Below are 20145 nucleotides of genomic sequence, written 5' to 3'. Positions count from 1 at the left end.
ACTTTCCCACTGCAGTTCCTACCTCTATGTGGAAAAAGAGGTGACAAGTGTTTTGTAACAGAATGTGCCAGCACCTTATAGACCTTTAGATACTGCAAGTGGCATTTGTGGACTCCAGTTGTTCTCTTCATAACTAAATAGGAGAAAATATTCTGGTTCTTGTTTTCTTTTGTCTTTATCTTTTAACTCAAATACAAAAAATAAAAAAAAATGTTAATTCCTCTTACTTCGAGAGTTACTATTAAACCCATCTAAAGTTTTACATAGGCATAAAAAATTACTTGTCTAAAATGTTCTTCTTTGATCATTAAGAATGTTTATATGATGAATTTTTACATCCTAATCATATCTCTGCAAAAATAACCAAAACCCTTCAAATTTGTGACATGCATGCAAACTGATGAGTCTGAAAAGATGCATGGACTGAGTTTTCTTTGAATTTGGATGAAAATCTGAAAGGATAAAAGGACTGTGATTTTATTTTGAGTTGTAGTGTTATCTTAAGAGTAAACCTATTTATTTCTGTACATAAATGCTCAGGTTTTTCCTTTCCAGGTTGTGCTGATCACATTAAGAAATCTCCAATGATCACAACACAAAGTCATGAACAATTTAAATAAAATGGTTCTAACAAACTTCTAATCTCTCATTGTCATAATAAAGAATTTTTAAAATTTATTTTATCGAAACAATGCTGAATGTGAGTTGATGGAGTCTAGTCCCCAAAGCATTGGCCATGTTTTCAAGTGGCAATAAGGCATCCTCTGAGGAACAAACAGAGGTCTTAAACTTGCAAAAACAAGACCATTTTTCTAATAAAATACATACTGTTTCAAACACTGTGCGTCTTACAACTCATAATTCTATCCATATATATTTAATATTCTTTTTTAAATAACATTAAAATGAGTTTGCTCAATCACACAAATAAAAAAGTAACAGAATGATGACTTATTAAAAATTAAGTTAATAAATTATAACCAATATCCCAGGCATTTAAAAAGATCTCAAACAAAATAGTTCCTGAAAATAAACTGTCAAAGCTCTCACGTAAGTAGAATTTTTCAAAGATATGTCATCTCCTCTCCAACTCTATCTCCTCCATGCATTCCTAAAAGGAATACACAATTTGCACATCTAACACCAGGTCCAGTTTGCTTTCAGCTCTGGGACATAGATGCAGGCAAAGTGGCAACTCACAAAATACTCTCTGCCAAAGCCATGTCTGTGTCTCACTGCAGCTATAGGTTTTCTTGATCTCTCCTGTATCTTAGCAAATCCATGTGGGGACAATATTCCTTTCTAGAGCTCTACCTTATGTACTCTTTTTATTTTATTTATGCGAAGCATGCAACAAAGCATGCCTTTTTGAATTTACAAAATGTAACTCTGTAAACTATAGCAATTAATGAAAATTATTCAAATATCATGTTATTCTGGATTCTGTGGCTATATCAATGATTTTTTAAAAGTATCTTTACAGTATAATTACCCTTGTTAGACTTGTTTGCCATTTGGCTTATATCATGAGACTCTAGTATTGAGGATAGTCTTATTTTTCCTCTGGATATTCCACAAAATAATACCTTTGAGGACAAAGATTTTTGCTGTTTAGTGAATTGTTTTCCCTTTTTAATGAGTATGTGATACTTGAATTCAATTAATGATTGTGAGCTTCCAGTGTACACATCGGACAGGACTGTACATTCCTTAACTTGACAGCAGTCACTGGAGAGAACATTCAATCAACAGGTAACATTTTCATTTCCTTTGTCTCTGTTTTATTCGTGGAATAGGGGGCAGGTGTAGTAAGAAACCCAAGTTCCATAAAATAGACTCGCCTTTGAGGAAAGGGAGGAATTTACATTCCAGATAATGCAAACCTAACACACAGTGATTAAATGAGCAGTGATTTCTACTTGGCGTGCGTTTTGTACTCAATAAGAACTAAATTAACAATGTCTGTATCTCAGCATAACTTGCAGTTTAATGAAAGACTGATTTATTACATGTGTCCTCTGTGAGCCATAGGTTTGTCTGAGACTGAGAAAATTAATGTACATTTATTAAATAACAGCCAGTAACACCATTATCTCTAAAAATTGTACCATACCTAAGACATCAACTGTATTGTGAAATTAATATGAAATACCTCAATTGATATTTTTTAAGAAAATTATCACAAGAAATATACAAAGTAAAACATAAAAGATTATCTTACATTAAAAACTAATATTAAACTCTAAGTTATTAAGCTTGAATGGAAACTTCCCCAGAAACACCTTTCTACCTTTACTTAAAATTGTGCTGCTGTTTCCTATAGTCATCTTATCTTTCCCTACCCCACCACCGAGTTTACAGCATCTGTACTTTATATGAAAAATATACATAGTGTCAGACTGTCTAATCTTTGCCAGTGAAGAATGGGTGGTAGGTGAGGAGGGTAGAGGGTCTAGTTTCTGTATTCAAATCTGCAGGACTATAAGAGATGGCAGATATATTTCTTTTCCTGCCACTGCTGTGTCAGTAGTTTAGATGCAGTGACAGAGTCTTCCATGGACATGCTAGGGCACAGCCCTTTGTTAAAATTTCCTCTGAGAAAGGGCAGATCTGAATTCCAAGTATCATCTCTGTCAGATTCCTTATTGCTACCGTTTCTTCCCCTGGGAAGAAAAGCTGTCAAGCATCCTTAAATGGAAGAAGAGAGCCTCTTTTCATTTAAAAATAAAAAAGCTTATTTTCAGATATAGATAGGGTACTTTCTTTAAAAAGCTGTTTCTGTGAATAATGGCCATTTCACTGCCAAATGTATGTTTTGATCTTTCAGATTACAAACAGAGTGTGACTGCACACAATCCCAGACTCATCTCAGTTTCTTGTTGCTCATTATGAGATGGAGTCTTGCTCTCTCACCCAGGCTGGAGTGCAGCGGTGCAATCTCAGCTCTCTGCAACCTCTGCCTCCCAGGTTCAAGCTATTCTCCTACCTCAGCCTCCCAAGTAGCTGGAACTACAGGCGTGCACCACCGCGCCTGGCTAATTTTTGTATTTTCAGTAGAGATGGGGTTTCGCCATGTTGGCCAGGCTTGTCTCGAACTCCTGACCTCAGGTGATCTGCCCGCCTTGGCCTCCCAAATTGCTGAGATTACAGGTGTGATCCACCACACCCATCCTCAGGGCCACTTCTGCATCCATATAAAAATAGATTTAATAAACTCATGATCTCTGGGGCTTGTTTTGTTTGCATTATTTGGCTTTCTTTATGCCTTATTACATTTGTCTCTTCTCGCACCTACCTGCACTTCCTTTCTTTCTATTAAGATTCACCCTTCTTACTGCTCCATTTCCAGTATTGTTTCTTCTGTTATCTTTTTTATTGTCTTCTTAAAAGAATAAAAACTCTTTGGGGTTAAAAAAATATTTAAGCAGACCTTCCAAGTACTTTTGGCTTCTCACCGAAAATGATGTATTTAAGAGGCAGACACAACAAAATTACATATAACATTAGTGTGAACAAAGCATCAAGGGCTGAAGTTCAATTTCTATTTGCAGTCCAGTGCCCAAGTATTGGAGAGAATGGGGCATCTAAGGACAAGTACTTAACCTCGCTTTTGACTTGGGTATAGGGAAGAAACACTTCGCATAGTATGTTATTGAAAAATGTACTTTGATGGGTGTCTGGAGTAGATAATAAGATCTTTGTGTTATCATTTTATTACCAGAATGAAAAGATCAACTGGATATTAGTTATCACCAATTTTTGTGTAGATAAAAATGGAAGGCAATAAAAAATGCAAAATGTCAACCACTGGCACTTAAGCCATATTAGATTGCTTTGATCAGGCTGCCATTTGGGAAGCTACTTAAAATGACAGGAGGAAATTTCTGAGGGCTGGAGCTTGTTAACATAAAGTAAATATTTAGTTCAGAGTCGCTACTTGATGCCTGAGAGCAGAAAACTGTAAAAGGGAGTCTTTTGCCTCTGCCTTCATACAGCAGTCACTTGATTTGTGGAATTCTGCCAGTCATTGCCTGTCAGTGACTTGTGCTATCCACCTGTCTAGGATAGAAGTTGCTCAAGGAATAAGGATAAAGTAGAAATATACAAAACAGAGGTCTCGTTGATTTTGTTGTTTTTTCTGTTTTGTTTTACTTAAAGTATATGTGAAGGAAATGAAAAGAAAGTTTATAAATAATTATTTTCAGCAAAAATCTAAAAAAAATTGCATGTAAAATGTAAAGAATGAACATAGATTTCTGACAGAAAACAACTAAAAACAGGCAGAGTATTGGCACATGGCAATGGGTGTTTAGAAAAATATCAAAATTGAGGCCAGGTGCTGTGTCTCATGCCTGTAATGCCAGCACTTTGGAAGCCGAGGTGGGTGGATCACCTGAGGACGGGAGTTCTAGGACCAGCCTGACCAACATGGTGAAACCCCATCTCTACTAAAAATACAGAAAAGCTAGCCAGGCATGGCGGCAGGTGCCTGTAATCCCAGCTACTTGGGAGGCTGAGGCAGGAGAATCGCTTGAACCTGGGAGGCGGAGGTTGTGGTGAGCCAAGGTCATGCAATTGCACTCCAGCTGGGGTGAAAGAGCAAGACTCCGTCTCAAAAAAATAAATAAATAAATTGGAATAAAAATACATGGAAGCCCATTTAAATTATCCACATGTTTAAACTTATGAGAATTATAAAGAATAATACAGCTTTTATTTCATATTTAGATGGCTACGTGGATTAGGCAACAGAATGATATGGTGAGTGGTTGAAAAGTAGATGACTTTGGTCTATTTTAGTGAATAATTAATCTATTGATTGCTTATATGCAAATATAAAATGCTATGATGTTCTAAAAATTATTCTTTTGTGCAGATTAAGAATGCAAGTTGAAACCAAGCACAGTTATTAATTTCTTCACTTTAAGCATTTCCTTATAAATACTGCAAAGACTCTCAAAGTAATGCAACATTCTTGAGTGTTGACCAGATTGATCAAATTATTTTCAATTGTTGAGAGTCGGCATTATAACAATTGCCTAGGTAAAAAGTATTATGAAATCCAAGAAAGTTTTAGAAGAAACATTCTAAACTTTGACTTATTAGTTTCTCTGAAAAGGGAGTTTATTTTATACAAATATCCCCAAATCTAAGAGATCACAACATGTTGGTCAGATGTTTTTCTTTGCTGGGTTGTTATGAAGAGCCGTTTCTAAATATACCCACTTCCTCCATTGTTTTGAGTTTCTTCTCTTCCTTCCTTTCCTGCCCTCTTCCATCCCTTCCTCCCTCCTTTTCTTCCTTTCTTCTCTCTCTTTCTTTCTGTCATCCCTTTCACTAACTGTATACTCTCTGTATGTTGTATATTCAACTTTCCTAGAAAGAGAATCTAGTGAATCCATTACTTACCCTTGTCCCGCTGGATAAATCTTTCAATTCAGGTCATCCCATAAGGTACTCACTAGATGTTAGTTTTAGTGGCAACTGATCCAATTGGTGTATCCAACTGGATCCACTGTTGATCCAAATAGCTGTCATTAGAGTAGAGGCCACATGATTCACTCTCCTCAGAGCAGATGTAGGAGCAGCAAGCTTTCTACGCAAGTATCTTTTCTATATGTTGTCAGACTGAATTTTTTTTCAGTTTAGCTATAAAATACCCGTGAGAATTACAATCTGTTCAACATATTACTGGCTAACATATGGTACATAAGTCAAGTGGGCAAGGCTCTTTAAATCATGAGACGATCAAAGAATTTGGAAATTGAAATGTTCTGTGTGCTCAGAACTCTTATCTACTTCTTTTACTTATTATTAATGTGAGCAAAAAGCAAGATGGATAAGAAATGCATTATGAAAACAGTTTTCCTGAAGATAAGTAAGAAATACTAAACGGCTAAATTACTTTATTTTTAGTGTACTGAAAATTGGATTGTTTATTATTACTTGCTCTTTGAATGCATCATTCATACAATTGTGGAAATTCTTCACTCTCCAATTGCACTTCCCAGGAGATCAGTCTAAATACAGACTCGAAATATTTTATGCATAGTACTATTGAAATAAATTAAATTTCAAAGACAATTGCTTTTTTCTACAGATAACTGTTATAGTTAAAATTGCTTTTGAAATGTACGATTTAAGGTATGAGTTAACAAAATCCCTTTTTAAATGTTGCTTATGAAGAATGTAGGTTTCTAGTGAAATGCACCCATTAAATGTTCAGATACATGGATAATTCAACCAGCTTTGAAATCAGGAAGTTTCCAATGTAAATAAGCGTGAACTTCTATAGAACCTAAAAAATTCTAAAATGTTTTACATTTTGGTAGGTACAAAGGAAATAGTTTATGCATGTAAACATTAAAGCCAAAATATTATAGAACATACTAAAATGACATGACTTAAAGTTGTTTTTACAGATTTTTCTTGAATTATAACAGTTTCTAGTAAAAGAAAATGTAATATAAATTATTTAATCCAATAATGCAGGTGTTCTCTTATTATTCAGACATATTCACCTAACAGTATTGAAATAGGCAGATAAATATGGAGTTAGAACATTATGATGAGTACAATAAATTAAAATCATAGAAACCCCGTACAATAAATTCTGTTTAATAAATCAACTGAGAAATTTTATACTGCTAAAAATAATATATTAATAATCAAGTAATTCTTTATGCAATCAATTAAGTAAAATTAGAGTAATCAGTATCTCCTATGTTTTTTTGAGTTATCAATTATGGAACAGGCAAGGGACCATCATAACAAAATTGCTTTTCTATTATGTTTCTGGAAGTATATCCCTCTAAATGTTTATAGTATCTGCTGTTTTAGTTTTTTGTTTCTGTTCATCATCTATAATTTCTACAATATTCTTCTTTGCTTTTTTGATTAAAAAAAACAAAAGTGGATAAAAGATAATTTAAACCAATTCCGCCAATATTTAGGATAAAGCTACACTAGATCATGTATTTGTAATATGTCATGTATATTTTAAATTAATTTACGGGCTAAATTACCTACTAATTTTGACTACTAAAATAGAATGAATATCTTTCAAAACAACATTTTGTTCCTAATTAGAAATAACATTCATATTTGGAGGCTAAAGGAAACAGAAGATGTATAAAACTAGCCTAGGATTTCAGTTTTCACAGAAAAGTTTTATTAATGTTTTAAATGCCCTTACAGCACATAATACTTGGCACATTATGACTTAATATATAACACATTGTATAATATGTATAATATGTGCTTCTTTAAAAATATAGAGCCATGGTATAGGAATGTTTTTCCACCCTGTTCTCTTATTTTAGCAATATCTTGTAACATTATGTCCTGTCTTTGATTAAAACATACAATATTTTTAAATGTAATCTATTGCTTCTCTTAGATTTTATGCCAAGGTGATATAAAGCAATTCCAGGTCACTGAGCCAGTTGAAGTAACATATAATAGGGAGGAAAAATATGTGTAACAAAGGTAATTATACCATGATTCTTCAGTGATCTCAGATTTTTCAGATGATAACTTGTTGGGAACATCTGTGAACAAGATCATGAGAAATAAACCAGATTTGAATAGCCACATATGACAGGATGCTTCTAGATGTGTTAGTGTAAGTTATCGTCATTGACTGTAACCTACTAATAGAAAATCTAACATAATCTTACCTTAAGAAGATCAACCAGGAACAGACACAGAGACATAACTCAACACTTCTTCCTATCAGTGGTTTGACCAGCTCCAAGGAACCTTCACACACTGTCTCTTCAAATAAACCAAGTTAATTTGGCCTAAGATTTAATTATTGTTATTGTTGGACAATTGCCATTTTAGAACATTTCCTGGAGCATAAGGTGAGACATTCATTTCAGAAGACATTTTTCCAAAGATACTTCAAAGAATTAATTCCAAGTTTTTTCAGTTACTAAAATAAATGGTGAAAGAGAATCATAGCTTTCAAGCTACTAACTAAAAGCTAGCTTAATAAATAAGCCAGTGATGATTAAAGAAAACGATTATGTTAGCACTATCATTACAATCTTAAAATTCAAATAAAGAAGGATTTAGCTAATAATTATATCATTGCTTAGAAAAAAATATATTGCATTCTAATTTTCACATGATGAATGCATTAATAATCATGTACAGTTTGTCCATAGCCTTCATTTGAACAATCATTGTGTAAAGAAACAAAAAGAAAGCAAGACACATGAGATGCTACCATTCATCAATTGTCACATTTCTTAGAGTGTATTTTCTTTAAGCAAATAGGTTCATAAAGTTGACAATACTGAGAAATAGATTTCTAAGCATTATAATTACTTCCCAGTAAAAAGAAAGGAAGAGAAAATATATAAACTTAATAAAGGCAGAAACTTAGATTTTTTTTTCTCTAATATGCTTCTTACTTTTGAAAAAGTTTATACTAGAGTATCCCAAAAATACTGAGGATGAACTAAATTTTTTGAATTCAGTCATGTACTTAATAATATTCAGCTACCCTTATTTTAAGCAGAAATGGAAAGTAAAAGGTAAATTCACTGACTTTGAATTATGAAAAAATGTACATCCTTCTTGACCTCATAAAAATGAATGCTATAACTATTACAGTGGTGCATTTAGACATGGAATGACATATTTAATTTTTAAAAATTGCATTTGTGACTATAATCCATGGCTTTTTTTATGGAATATCAGTTTACATTCTGTAAATATCCAAATGCTCAGAACCCATATGCTTTTTGATTTTTTTCAGACAACTTCGCATTGTGTATGTATTTCATAAAATACATTAAATGAGTATCACTATAAATCAGTATAACCCTTTTCTTTCACACTACACCAATGCTGAATATATTTTCAGGTTTTAATGCTTACTTAAAAGCAAATTGAACTATTTAGTATTCAAGTTTATATCTGCTAGCTGTCCTAATATGTGATAAGCATCCCTTGGAATTTTGGAATTGACCTTTTGAAAAAATAAAATCACAGTCTAATTGTTACTTTCATTATATTAGGCTTGTTTTATTATACTTCTTAAGCTTGCCAGATGAGCTAGATTAGATTTGAAGATTGCTAGTTTTAAAACTTTTTTTCTAGAAATATATTTATTTAATTTGTGTTCATTTTTGCTGTGTTGTAAATGTAATTATATTCTTAAAAAGTAAATCATGATTCTTAAAATGTATGTTTTTCTCACTGAAAAATATTTACATAAGAGATACTTATCCTTGTCTGTCATAAATGGGTACAATCAATGACAAAGCTACAGAGGCTAAATGTTTCTTAGTAGATGATTTTAACCTTGTTTATTTGTTTGCATAAGCAATGATATTTAGGACAGAAGAAATAGAGCAGGAGGTGAAACATCGAGAAATATTGAAATTTATTTTGTAGATAATAGAATAAATTTGGTACCATTTAGGAAAATGGCAGAAAAGTCTCTGGAGGGTGTTTCCAACAACTCTCCAAGGTCACATCCACTTGAGGAACAGATGTATGTTTTCTTAAAATTAAATACTCATTAAGTTTTGAGTTCCCCCAATTCCTAAGCCAACTGTTTCCTTTGGACTCGGAAGTTACTGACTGCTGACCTTAGGTCATTTTGTTCTACTAGGCTGTATGCATCACTAAGTTTATTTTCATTGTAACTGAGCGAAAAGACTGTCCAAATAGTTATCCAGATAACTAATTTACTCAAGTTCTCCAACTGTAGGGGTTACCAAATTCCATCCTGCTAAATATTAAAACAAGAGGACAGAGTTTTCTTTTTATTTACATTTCATAGTGAATGGAGGCATTAAAAGATGGAGTTATTTTTCATCAACAACTTGGCTTAATTTAATATCAAGGGATGTTTCATCTACTGTTAAAAAAATGTCCCACAAAGTTTACACAAATAAACCCATTCAACAAATACTTAGTGAATGACCATTATGTTCAAGGCACTGAGCTACATCATATTTTCTTTGAGACTGTAAACTCATTGAGGAGAAGATAATAATGACAACATAATACTGATGATAGTTACTATTATCACTACTATAATTGAAAGCTTACCATAAATGAGATTATGGTAAGCTTTTTGAGTTATTAAGATGCATTAAACCTTTGATTAAAAGTAGTTTTGAGTTATTAAGGTGCATTAAACCCATTTGCATTGTTTGTAGTATTAGCTTATGAGATATATGAGGATCCTGAGGCATGCAGAAAGTAAGAAGGTTGCTCAAGGTCACACAGCTAATAACTTGTAGAACCAGGATAAAACTCAACAGTCTGTGGGTCAAGAAATAAATGCAATGTAATTAGTCAGCACATGACTAATTTCTCCAGTGGATTTTTAAAAGTTTGTAAAATGTCTTTTTTTCTGTTATTAGTGTTCATTTTTGAAAAACAAACATCAAGCTTAATGTCTGACTTTATATCATTTAATCAAAGTACTTTTTAACTGGGGATGCGTATTTCTAGTATTTTTAGCATAAATAAATGTGTCTGTCCTTAGGACTCTATCTCTTTGCTTATTAAAAAAAAAAAAAAAAAGGAGACAAGTATCTCTTTATAAGGACACTGAATAGTTCTCAAGGGTATATCCTTGGCTAAATCGAGGAGCACTTGAGGAGGAATAGAGAAGAAAAGAGAGAGGAGTTACATGGCTCGGCAGGTAGTTTTGCTTCCTGGTTCTGAGGGTTATTGGTGTATCACCAAGCCCAGATCGTGATTGGCACCAGGCCTGGCCAGCAAGACAAGCCTGAGACAGCTTCTCTGATACCCCAGAGGCCATGTCATTAAGTGCAGACACTATGGGGAAGGTGATTCAACCATGCTTCTCACATAGATACAGGAAGAATTTTGCCTCCAGCCTTGTCTGCTCATTCCTGAATGTAGAATTTACTAAAGGAAGCATCAAAAATAAATAAGTGCAAAACTTACACTCCTAATAAGGACTGGCTTCAACAGCATACAATTTATGCAGTCACGCAGCGCCATATGCTAAGAAGGGCCCTGTGTTTGCGTTAATGCTCTACTGGTACCATCTTGAAATTCTTAATTTTGAATAAGGACTCCACATTTTTCTTTGCACTGGCCTCTCAAATTACGTGGCTCATCATGCCTCTAGTAATGTTAAGAGGCAGAAAAAGGACAATTTAGAAGTGTCATTTACATGTCTAAATTTAATTTGTAATTGGATGTTTTAGCTGATTCTTGTGAAAAATTAAAACAAACAGGTTTCACTTGCAACTCAATACCTAAAAATTGAGAAGGATAAAATAGAGACCTGTAATGAGGAGTTAATCTCCTTTGAATTTTTTTAACTGAAGGAAAGATTATTTTAAAACCAGAAAGTAATGGTAAAGTCAAATAGTAGGCCGAAGGTGTCATAATTACAACCTGGGAAACATATCCTCTCATCATTTGTAGGTAGGAAGTACTGCTGCCAGCAACCATGACTCAGGCATCAAGCAGTGGTAGCTCCTGCTTCTGTTTCTATCTTCTCATCATTGTCACAATGACAAGGCTTGCTTCCAGCTTCTCACAGGTCCTGTCTCACTCCAGAGACTACTGTCCCCAAACTCAACTGCCAAATAAAACTTGTTAGTACCTGGAAAAGTTGATATAGGTAGAAACCTAATTACCTAATTTTAAACAAAGGTGCATGCAGTCTCTCTCTCTCTCTCTCTCTCACACACACACACACACACACACACACACACACACACACACACACACAGAGCGAGCATTTAATGAATGTTTCTACTGTAAATTTGCAGAAAAGGAAAGGAACCTAATTTATCCTACATTTTATAAGTAGAAGGACTTTGCAATTGATTTGTGTCAATTGATTTGTGTCATTTAAAGCAGCATTCTCCAAACTTTCTGGCATGAGGGACTGGTTTCATGGAAGACAATTTTTCCACAGACAGGAGTGATTTCAGGACAATTCAAGTGCATCACATTTATCATGCACCTTATTTCTATTACTATTTCATTGTAATATATAATGAAATCATTATATAACTCACCATAATGTAGAATCAGTACAACTAGATTTTGTTTACCGGCAACTGGAGAGTCCCATCTGAGGGTAATGGGAGACAGTGACTGATCATCAAGCATTAGATTCTCCTAAAGAGCATGAAACCTAGATTCTCGCATGTGCACTTCACAATAGGGTGTGCATTTCTATGAGAATCGGATGCCACTACTGATCTGACATGAGGTGCAGCTCAGATGGTGATACGAGCAATGGAGAGCAGCTGTAAATACAGATGAAACTTCTCTGGCTTGCCTGCTGCCCACCTCCTGCTGTGCGGCTTGGTTCCTAATAGGCTATGGACGGTACCTGTCTGTGGCCTCGCAGGTGGGGAGCCTGGGCTTAAAACCTTTAAAAATTGCTTTTAGTTGTTTCTTAAGAAAACAAACAGCAGTAAAAGAGTTAGGACAATTAGCATTTTTAAGGTTATGTTAGAGTTAATGGCAATATCAAATCTAAAACTCAGGTTCCCTCACACTTAAATTCTTGAGTATGTTTCTGTTATTATTTCTTTAATATGCAATGCAAAATTTACAGGAAAGGATATTTTAAATTGTCTGTACATGTTTATCTTACAGGGTCTTGAACACTATAGGTCTCAAGCTAGCTCCCGGTTTTAATGAAGCTTTATTGAAACACAGCCACTCCATTTGTTTACATACATTCTATGCTTGCTTTTACATTGCAGTAGTAAAGTTGAAGAATTGCAATGGTGAACACATGGTTGGCAAAGACAAATATATTTACACTCTGGTCCTTTACAGAAAAAGTGTTTTGACCTCTGACTTATTAGAATGTAAGTTCCTTTGACTGTAACTTGGATATTCCCAATTCTGAGATCGGTACTTGGTAAAAAATAAATTTTAAACAAAATTAATAGCATATGGGTGCCATGGAACTCAGAATAAGTAAGTAGCTAAATGGGATAAACAACAGACACAATATGGACCATTCAGTTTTAAAATTTCATAATTCTCAGATGCTATGGTACTGTAACTTCTCTTCCTAATTCAATTTCCAGGTGCTGTAGGTCTAAATATATTGAACAGTCATGTATAAATATAGAACCAATTTATACGTATAAGGTGATTCTAGTCTTTTAAAAAAAATTCCTGCCTGCCCATCATCTGTGCAGTTTGTTAGGTGATGGATTTGCAGAAATACCCATCAAAATCTTCATGCTTGATAAATGGTTTAATTGAGCAAGTCAGATTGCCACTGAAATAACTAGGTAGAATTTTAAAATAGAAATTACAATGAATATGTAAGACAAATAAAGGGAACTTCAGAACCACACCAGGGTATATATACTATAAGCAGGGTACCTCATAAAGATGGTTCGCTTATGTAGTTAACCTCTTTAAAATATATGCACCACTAGAGGGAGATAGCTACCTAAAGGGTATATAGAGATGCAGTGAGTTTAAGCTTGTGGCACACACATCTAAGAGTTTAAAAATCCAAATATAACTGCTATTTTTTTTTCCAAGTTTCTGTACAGCCACATCCACCTTTCAGTTCCAGAGGCATCTGCCAGTTTTGTCTCTTAGAGGTCTTTGCTTGCATTGAATGAAAGGGTCTCCGCTTTGTTTCATTCTTCTCTATTGCTCTTCACTATCTTTTCCCTCCACATTCATAAACCAGTATAAATTGTTCATGAGATATTTGCACACAAGGCTTTCTAGCAAAAAGGATCCAAATTTAGTATCATGTACATCTTATTTTAACCCTGAGATTATTAAGCAGGTCATTATTGAAATATTTCAGGTTCTCTTGTAAATGTATTTTACATTTATTTTTATATTTAGGGTGAATGCTTAGGAATTAAATAACCAAACACAAATACTGTGAAATCTCAGGTTAAAATGACGACTGTTCCAAAGAATTTGACTTTGGGAGTCCTAATTTCAAAATACTAGACTATGCAATGTGCCTGTTCAAATAAAAATTGTGGATGTTTCTTTCAATATACATTTTTATATAATGTATAATATATTTGGCTGTCAATCATTTTTTGATGGTAGATCCTTTGGTGGTTTGCAGAACTCATGCACTGTTATTTTCCATATTTTCCATAAAAAGGAGGGAAAGTAAATTAATATTCATTGAGATTACACAAAGTGCAAAGCACCAAACACATTAGATTTGTTATATTCCTTAGTCCTTACAACAAACCTATGAAATAAAGTAGGCATTATTATTGCACATTTGTAGATGATGGAAGGAAAGCTCAAAGAAACTAACATACCCAAGCCTAAGCAACCAGAAAATGCAAAACCTGCTTTCAAATCCAAGTTTATTTAACTCTCAACCAAGTTCAAGCCTTTCTTACGATGCATGCAGATCTCCCTTGAAATATGTGAGAATCTACACTTGAACCAAATGTGAAGAGGTACATGAAAAAACACACCTGTTTCATCACTGCTTCCCAAACTGTGTATGGCAGTGAGGTTGTTTGTAAATTGTACTGATTCTGCTACCCAAAGCATGTGGGTTTGTTTAAAATGTATTTAGAACAATATTTTTGAATATGTATAAATATAAATAGAGAAAGGAATGATATGCAAAGGTCAAAGAATGTTTACCCTCTCTGACTTTGGCCAGATAATTCGGTAATGCATGTTAGGTCCTAAATAAGTTTGAGGCCCAGGCATTAGTTTCACCCTGCGAATAACAAGGAAGACAGAGGCAAGGCAACTCTCCTCCCATGGAGATGTCTGTAAAAGGAGAGTTGGACTAAGTAGCTCTGCATCCGTTGAATGCTATTCTTTCTTTCTTAAATACATTCACTTAGTAGTCTGTGCTTCAGTACTTTCAAGTATAATTTATAGTGATTAACAAAAATAATCGTAACATCATTGGGGAAGAAAGTCAAATGAAATTTTTTAAAAAGGGAAAAAATTCAAGTTGCTGAAATGCAATAAAATTCCTGAATCTTGGCTCCCTAAGGATGGAAAATAAGGAAAGCCAATCTGTTGCATAACTCATATGACATAAGAAGAAAAGATCTGGCTGGGTGCGGTGGCTCACGCCTATAATCCCAGCACTTTGGGAGGCTGAGGTGGGCGGATCAGAGGTGAGGAGATGGAGACCATCCTGGCTAACATAGTGAAACCCCATCTCTACTAAAAGAAAAAATAAAAAAATTAGCCAGGCGTGGTGGCAGGCGCCTGTAGTCCTAGCTACTCGGGAGGCTGAGATAGGAAAATGGCGTGAACAGTGAACCCAGGAGGCAGAGCTTGCAGTGACCCAAGATGTCGCCACTGCACTCCAGCCTAGGCGACCCAGCAAGACTCGGTCTCAAAAAAAAAAAAAAAAAAAGAAGAAGAAGAAGAACAAAAGATCTACTAAATCTTTAGAAGAGGATCTATGAATTTAAGCTTCGCAATTAAGGGAGTGTAGGGAATTCATGTTAGAGGGATGTTAATGTGGACAGACTGAAACTGGTAGGCTTTGATATGCATAATACATGATGTTCTGCAGAAAGAGCTTTTAATTCATAGGCCACAAAAATCCTTTTTGCAAGTTAAATGTAATTTTTAAAACAAGGGGTTATTTGAAAATACTTTTAACAAGCATTGGCTGGAGTTTTATGAAAAAGTTATTCTTTTTTTAAAGGGAGAAATAAACCCCCTAGTTGAGGGGATTTATTTGTTTGAGATTGACTTTCAAACAAGAACTGCAGAGTCCAGAGGTTCCAGGTGACGCCTCAGGGGACAAGTTATCCTGCCTCTATCTCTTAGCAGGACAACTCCTCCTTTATATGGTTTCTGTATTCTTTTATGCAAGATTATTTGTGGAAAAGAAGTAATTCCACTGATTTAAAAATAATAATGAAACTTTGGCCCCAGTTGAGCTCCTGGATTTTGACACTGCACAACCATACTTGGCCTGCATAAGGCAAGCTTCGGGAAATACCGAGTCAGATTCTCTCACATTGCCCTTCCCTGGTCTTATTCTTTGAGCAGATGAAAGAATAATATGCCTTAAGTAAAAGAAAATGTGCTTTAAAGATCACTTCATTATTTTCCCACATAAGTTTCTGGTCTATGATTTAGTGTTCAAACTGAACTTGTCCATAAAGCGGGAGGATATCCTGGTATACGGAGCAGAATGTCCCTGCTCCTGCTTGATCATTTATTGATTGTTTGGTGCTGTATTCTGTGAATGTTGTCAAAATAAAAAAAAAACAGTTATCACCATTAAAATTTGACTATATAAAATAATAAACACATTTTCTAGCACATATCAATATTGTCCTCTGGATTCAACTTGAGTTTAGTAATTCTTGGGTAGAAGAGCCTTTTTAAGGCTCTGTCTGCCCTCTGCCTACTATGCCAAACCAAAAGTGATGAAATTAGTAATAGTAATAATAAAAATAAAAAGCTTACACACTTAGGATAGTCACTATAACACTGCAGTCTTTCATGTAGCTGCAAGGTGGTTTTGGTCCTTCTAAGAATGACAATCGTTTGAAGTTGGCTGTAGGAAAGTTTTTTAAATATGCTTTTATATGGGATTATCATTTTACAGATAAAAAGGAACAGAGAGAATAAATGCCATCTTCAAGGTGACATAATTAGTTGATGACAGACTAGGGACAAAATCCAGTTTTCTTTACCACTAACTCCCATAACTACAAATTATAACATGAAATTTCCTTTATTCTGAGACTAATATTTAAAGAAACCTAAGAATCATGTTGATGCAAAAATGGAAGTAAAAGTCATTAGCAAATGTGGTTACTAACATGGCCAAAAATCTACCATCTTTTGAGTGTATCTCTCTCTCTTTATCCCTCTCACACACACACACCCACATACACACATACACATGCTAACACACACTTTCCTCTGTCTATACCATGCCTCAAGTTAGGGTTAACTCCAGCCCTTCTTAGGAGTTCATTTTAGAGACACCTCGAATTTATGGATGGGTAGGTTGTGGAAGAACACTCAACTTACACTGAATCAGGGGAAACTGAAATGTTTATTGCTTCTACTTCCATCTGTTATCAATAAGTTTTAGCTACAGGGTCATCAGCAGACCCAGTGAAAATCACCAGGCACAAAACAGTTAGACCACAGATTAGGTCAAACTCTGTTGAAAAGCACTGACAGACTTATTAAACTCAGACTCAGATTTTGGTGTGACTTGAGAAATTCATTCTAGATCAGCACTGTCTAATGAGCAGAATAATGTTTTAAAAGTTTGTTAGGGCTGGGCGCACAGTGGTTCACGCCTGTTATTCCAGCACTTTGGCAGGCCAAGGCTGGCAGACTGCTTGAGGTCAGGAGTTCGAGACCAGACTGGCCTTGAAACTCCATCTCTATTAAAATACAAAAATTAGCTGGGCATGGTAGTGGGTGCCTGTAATCCCAGCTGCCTGGGAGGCTGAGGCAGGAGAATCACTTGAACCATGGAGGCCGAGGTTGCAGTGAGCCAAGATTGCACCACTGCGCTCTAGCCTGAGCAACAGAGTGAAACTCTGTCTTAAAAATAAATTTAGAAAAAAAAGTTTGTTAGACTGACAGTCTAGAGACCTAGGCTTCTTCATTTAGCAGTTGTGACGATAGGAACATCATCTAATGTCTTTGCACTTCATGTTTCTTATTTGTAGATGATGATTGAAATTCTACACTTCTCTTGTCCCTCCTAGCTCTAAAATTCTTTAATATAACATTAGCCTGTAAAGCTGAATTCTGACCTGGTCTGGTGAAATATTAACTGTGGGCATTCAGCCCCATTGTACCTCTTACACGACTTGCAGATCATTTTCTGTGGAAAACACATTTTAATGAAAATAGAAAATCAAAATCTCAGTTTTCTCTCTACTTCTTACTGTCTTTGAGACTTAATAATTTACTCAATCCTTTTAAATCTGCTTCTTTAACTATAAAATGAAAACCTAATACCTCTATGACTTAAATAATATGTTACAGTAAAACTCAAGTGTATAATTACAAACAAATCAAAACTCCCCACAAAACATAAGGAATGATGTCTTTTAATAGAAATAAGGCTATGGACCTTCTTTTTTTCTTTTCTTTTTTTTCTTGCTTCTCTGTTTTTTGAGATGGAGTCTTACTCTGTCACCCAGGCTGGAGTGCAGTGGCGAGATCTTGGCTGACTGCAACCTCCACCTCCTGGGGTGAAGCAATTCTCCTGCTCAGCCTCCTGAGTAGCTGGGATTACAGGTGCCTGTCACTGCACCCAGCTACTTTTTTTTTTTTTTTTTTTTAAAGTAGAGATAGGGTTTCACCCTGTTGGCCAGGCTGGTCTCAAACTCCTGACCTCGTGATGCTCCCATCTTGACTTCCCAAAATGCTGGGGTTACAGGCATGAGCCACCGCACCTGGCCAGCTATAGACTTTCTTAAAAGTCTTTAAAATATTGTCCACAGTGTTAATCGACTTGGGCTGTTACAACAGGATACCACAGATTGGATGGCTTAAAAAAACAGAATTTTTTTTTTCCACCTCAGTTTTTTGAAGACTTGGAAGTCAAAGTTCAAAGTGTCAGCAGATTTGGCTCTTGGTGAGGGCCTTCTTTCTGGCTAGTAGGCAGCCGCCTTCTCTTTGTAACCTCACATGGCAGAGGGGAAGCTCTGGTGTTTCTTCCTCCTCTTATGAGGGCCCTAATTCCATCATGGGGCTCCACCCTTATCTAAACCTAATTATATCTCAAAGGCCCCACCTTCTCATACCATCACATTGGGGGTTAGAAATTCAACATACTGAATTTTGAAGGACACACACATTCAGTCTATAGTGCATTAATGCAGGGAGAAAGACGTTGGCACAATTGATACATGGTTTGATATCCCCCGAAGGAAAGGAAATCTTGAAAAGTCATTAACAGCTTGAAGTTACTATAATTTTGCCATTAAAAATATGGCAAGAGGATAAACTCTTAAATTCAAAATTTCAACAGTTAAACCATCTTTCTTTAACAAGTTTGTATATGTTGAATTCTGTGAGAAAGTGAAATTCTAAAAGAACTATAAAGATCAGCTGGAAACTCTCCTCACTTTATGGATGGGAATGCTGAGAGCACCAGAAGTTGAGTGTGTTAGCAAATTGCTGATTATGGGTGGAGACAGGTCCTAAAATGATGTTCCTTCTTCTGTTTCATATCTTTAGGAGCAGTCATTTCAGCATCCCTTGGTAGACATTGTATTACTTAGAGATTTGCTTCCACCAGGACTTATCCAGAGCATGTGTAGGATTTGCTAGCAGTGTGATCATTCTGTAGGCCAAGCTGGGAGTCACCACAAAGAGCATCTTTCCCACCTCCTTTGTTCCGATATGGGGAAAGTGAGAAGTTAAGTTGTTAGCCAAAGAGTCTCATAACTAAGAGTCTGGATGATGCAGGGAAAAGCATGCAGGCTTTGAAGAGGTCAGGCCAAGGATGAAACTTGGTTCTACCACTTTTTAGCTGTGTGACCTGGGGACAAGTAGTTTTAGCTTTATAGGCCTTCAGTTTCACATCTGTAGATTAATAATGTAAAGGTGAAACCAGACAACAGACAAAGTGCCTGCTACATATTAAGCACTACCCAACCCCCAACTTCTTTTTTAGTAGCAAATCATGATCTAGCAACCTCAATTCTTAACTCCCTAGTCTAGTGCACTTTCCATTACACTTCATGCTGCATGGGTAACATTGTTTTGAAGTGAAGACTATTAAGTGCCTTTTTAAAAACCTTATCTTCCAAAATCAATCTGTTCACAATTTTAATAATTCATGAAAGGAGCTAGAATTTGGCCCACAGAGAATTTTATGAACCAAAGGGTTATTTTTAATTGGATTTTGTGCCTGTTGTTATGGAAATAGTTGTTGCATAGATTAAGCGTTATGACTTTACTGCAAGATCAAGCCCAGGATGGGGTATAACGATGATATCACCCTTATGTATGCTTCCTTTCCTTGACAAAATATATTTAAAAATGAAAAGAATAGAAGTGAAGCTGCTTCAAAAGCACATATTTCTACCAAAAAAAATCCCCTGTAAAAATAGCTATGAAATGATGTGTTCTCTTTTCAAGGATCAAAATGAAAGATGACCCTTACTGCCAGCAGGACGCTAAGATGCTGCAGAG

The 20145-nt window shown here is 35.3% G+C and overlaps 1 protein-coding gene across 16 annotated transcripts in view; it reads left to right on the top strand.

The window, feature by feature from the left end:
* Window positions 1-20145, top strand: part of NRXN1 (neurexin 1) — a 1133364-nt gene that overhangs the window by 509888 nt on the left and 603331 nt on the right. The window lies entirely within an intron of this gene.

Source organism: Theropithecus gelada, chromosome 13, assembly GCF_003255815.1.
Source record: "Theropithecus gelada isolate Dixy chromosome 13, Tgel_1.0, whole genome shotgun sequence".
Classification (NCBI taxonomy): Eukaryota; Metazoa; Chordata; class Mammalia; order Primates; family Cercopithecidae; genus Theropithecus; species Theropithecus gelada.
This window is presented reverse-complemented; position numbering and strand designations above follow the sequence as displayed.